Here is a 4,725-nt window from a genome sequence, read left to right as displayed (position 1 = left end):
GTGTTTGTGTCTCGCTGTCTGGAACATACTTTTGTTTACGTCGGGATTAAGGATTCGAATTTTCACCATGTGTCATTATCTGCTTCCTCAACGCTGACAGGCAAAACAACTGTCGTATTTAGTTTAGAGAAAGTGTGTTTAGAAGAACAGTGAGGGAAAAGAACGAATGCGAAAACAGGACTTCAACTTGGCCATTACATCAGACATATGCTCTCACAGTGCAAACAAAAGCAGCCTTAATAACAGAAACAAGGAAGGATTTGAAGCTTTAATTTTCTAGAACTCAAAGACTTTCATTACTCGTCTTTTGCAGTTAAACACTACTTAACACCTTCGTGAAAGTACTGTAACACCTTTGAAGCTCCTGTAACTATTGCCAAGGTGCTGCTCACTCACAGTACCTGTGGTTTTTATTTTATTGTTGCTAAAAATGATGTTCTTGCAGCAAGAGAGGGGAATAGAAAAAAAGACCCTGCCTGCATGAAGTTAATTCATATGTATTATTCATCTCTGCCTCTTCCATTTATACTTACAGTTGGCTGGAGTTGTATACAGTGAAAAAGCCGGTGTGTACACAGGATGAGAGGCTGGTTGCTGCACTGTTTTGCTGTCATCTCATGTTGTGCATGTTCCTGCTTGTACTGATAATGATGATGATTATTCCTCATGTTCAGAGGGTTTTATTTACATCAAAGGCAATTAATGAAACATTTTGTGGATTTTGTTCCTCACGATTGAGTTGAGGTCTTTGCAGTCTTTCAATAAGATGATTTAAAAGGTTCCAATAAATACTGTGCTGTAAAAGAGACTCAATGTCTAAGGTTTAGTGTTGCATGACATGTATTTCCTTCATTTATTCTGAATGGTGTCTGTTCTCTGTGCTTGGTCATTTGCGGTGTACACAGTCATTATCGTAGCTATTAAAATGCAGTAGAACATGTCCACTAATGTTCATACCTTGAGGTAAAAGGTTGAAATGCTGCTCCTTAGCCTCTCGGCCTGTCATGGAGGAAGTCATTTTTCTGCGGCACCATTGCTTTCAGATGTGGTCGAAGGGCACGGTCTCCTGATGCAGAAAAAAAAAAGAAAGAACACACGTTTTCAGAAAATGAAGTGTTTTGAGAGAAATGAGTTGTGGAGGGAGAGTCCCTTCATAGAATAGAGACCAGTAATGTAAACTCACCGAGAGAGAAAGCAGTGTGGGAGACGAGAGACAGTTTCTAAAAGTTTTCCATCAGCAGAGACCACCAAAAACACAGCAGACAAACCACCCGTCACACAGTATGTGCATTTATACAGGGCGTGATACTCAAAGCAAACTTTAGTACTCATTAAAACTGCATTGCATCCAAACCTGTGCTCAGGTTACACTAAAATGTTTCGTTTTAAGCAGACAAAATTAAAGCTTTTATGTAAAGTAGTTCAATAATGTCAACGCCTGAAATGCTCCTAAAATATGATTAACGTTTCGTGTATTTTTGATGTAAGTCGTCATTTGTTGGAACATCTGGCTTCGTAAACAATATGATCAACAGAACGCCAGGGATTTTCAAGCCTTAAAGAGCAGCCTCTTAAGTAATAATGAGAGTGAGAAATGCAGTGCATTTAAGTGAAAATCCTGATTAATTATGTATGATTAGAGGACTCTTAAAAGCTTTGGGGAGCGAAAAAGAAAGAAACTACATAAACAGAACATGAAGTCCAGAATGGCTGGATGGATACCAGACGGGAAATTGTAAATGAACCTTAAGTATACAGGTGACTGCAGAATGATGAAGGATATTGCTTCTGCATGGCTGGACCCTGGCTGACCGTTTGTGCACAGGTCATGTCACACTTTGTTTGCAATTTTTTTTTACATCAGTTTGGGTTTCATATTTGCATTTCCCTGAATAGAAAAGTCTGTCTTTGTCCTCCTATAGTAAATATAATAATAATAATAATAATAATATGACACACAAATCCTGGAAATGTCCTTGCATTCATTCAAACATTATATTTGTTTGACTGCTGTGGATAGTTAACCAATATAAGCAGTGCAGTGCAAACACAGGAGAAGATAACACTGTGTACCAGGTTTGTTCTTGGGAGTTATATGCATGTTTTATCATTTGGAAATATAAATTCAGACAGAAATAGATTCAGACATGCAGGTCATAACTGTAAACTCAAGATTACTTCAACAGACTTGACTTTTTCCTCTTCCCCTCCTCTTTTATTACCTCCTTTCTTTTCCCCTTTCTGCCTCCCTGTCAGTGGCATCATGCATGTTTTCACCTCCAAAGTGATTGTACCTGATTTATATGACAGGCCTTTAACCCTGCGTGTGCCTGTCCATCAGCATCAGGCAGAAAACACCCAAGGGCATGTGTGAGCAGGACCAAATCTGGCTCTCTGTCATTCAGTGGCTGCAACCTCCAACCAGAACGCACTCCAACAAATCACGTTTCATTCCTGCACTGTTAGGATGTGAGTCAGAAACACAAGGTGAGAAGTGCTGCGGGTTGTGTACACCCAAAAATATACTTCCACCTCACAGCAACAAGCTTATTGGATTGTTCTCTTTTGAGAACAGGCATATGTGGGTATGCAAATCCTGCCATATCATTCGGATCCAACTCTTAGCCTTGTTTGGTAATTAATTTGAAGAAAATATGAGCTCAAAGAGTACACATGCCAGCTAAAAACATGAATTGTAATGTACTGTAGGACATAACAAGGAAGTGGTCCTATGTGAGAATTGTCTCCACCTCCTGTGAGTATACAGGAATATGAGGGGATGTATTAATGTTGTCATGGCTCCACCTACTGCTCATAGAGAGTATTACACACTTGAATTAGATAAATTAGTCCTGGCTGCAGTTTTCCTTAATTTACAGCCAATAATCTCTCTATGAATTTAAGGCCCAATCAATAATGGTTATGGTTCACTTGAGGGGAAATATACACAACTTCAAACTAATACTCAATGCTTATGCAAATTAACATTTTATAGATAAAGGGAATTTATGTTTAAAAAATATATCATGTTGTCATTTAGGATTATTTAGAGCCCATAGTATCATTACCAATTCCAGCAATCTTAAGACATTGTGATCACATGTCTTCAAATACAATTTAACATTTTTATATAAAGTTTATCTGGAGTAATTGATAAGTTTATCAAGAGTGGCATTATTTCCAACAAATTAAATAATCATAGACATATTGTAAATCATAGAACAAAAAATGCAAATGGCTCCAGCTTCATCAATAAGTAGAATTGTCCCAATGTAGACTACTGATTAATGTACTCAATTTCAAGAACTGATAGATCTAATCTCAGGGTTTAGGATATAAGTCATACAGCACAAGACATCTAAACATATCTGGAACAAACTCCCTGAAAGCTGTAGGTCCGCTCCAACTCTCACCTCTTTTAAATCAAAGATTAAGACTTTTTTATTCGCCACTGCCTTCCTATCTTAACTTATTTTAACTCGCTTTAAATGCAAATTTTAAATTTTAAATTTACTTTTAATATATTTCTAAGTTTCCTTTTCTTTTCTGTTTTATTATATTTGTCATTTTAATTGTGCTTTTTCATGCTTGTCTGAATGTTTCCAATGCTTTTAATGTTTTAATGTAAAGCACATTGAGTTGCCTTTGTGTATGAAATGTGCTATGCAAATAAAGCTGCCTAATCAAAATAAAGCAATAATAAAACAAAAAAAACTGTGCAATTAATTAGAGCCTTGTACATCATTGGGTACTTTGATGATGATAATAAAATAATAATAATAATAATAATAATAATAATAATAATAATAGTAATAATAATAATAATAACAAACTGTATCTAGTAGAAGAGAATTTCATATAATCTTAACTTAAGAAATGCATTAAAAAAATGGGTATAAAGTCATTGATAAATTAAGTAGAAAATAACAAAAACAGATAGATGTATGTGCCCTTTTCACTCAAATTCGTATCAATATTTTTTGTGCTATAATTATGAAAATTAAAATGTAAAATAAAATGCTACTTTATTTGTTGAATTTCACCTTTGAAAGGCTACTACACAGCCTATGTATTCTTATATATTTACTATCTTTAATGACACTTATAATAAAAAAAAGAGCTGGATTTGCACTTTACATGCTATTAAATAAATGTACGATTTCAATTGTCCTCAATATTTGTTATAACTCGGTTGCCACGTAAAATAACGATATTGCTGCACTGAAATATATATGTATATTTTGTGATAAAGATTTAGTGAAATAATGAAATATAAATGTATATTTTGTTAAACAGAGTTAGTGAAATAATAAAATATAAATGTATATTTTGTGAAACAGATTTAGTGAAATAATAAAATATAAATGTATATTTTGTAAACAGATTTTTTGTGAAATAATAAAAATATAAATGTATATTTTGTGAATCAAATTTCGTGAAATAATGAATAAATGTATATTTTTGGAAACAGATTTAGTGAAATAATAAAATATAAATGTACATTTTGTAAACAGATTTAGTGAAATAATAAAACATAAATGTATATTTTGTGAAACAAATTTCGTGAAATAATGAATAAATGTATGTTTTGTGAAACAGATTTAGTAAAATAATAAAATATGAATGTATATTTTGTGTGATTTGATAAAATATAAATGTATATTTTGTGAAACAGATTTATAGTAAAGAGATGTCGGAATAGAATCCGTCCTTCTCGGTGATCAC

This window comes from Notolabrus celidotus, chromosome 1 (assembly GCF_009762535.1).
Source record: "Notolabrus celidotus isolate fNotCel1 chromosome 1, fNotCel1.pri, whole genome shotgun sequence".
Taxonomy (NCBI): domain Eukaryota; kingdom Metazoa; phylum Chordata; class Actinopteri; order Labriformes; family Labridae; genus Notolabrus; species Notolabrus celidotus.
The sequence above is the reverse complement of the archived record's forward strand: the minus strand, read 5'-3'. Positions refer to the sequence as shown.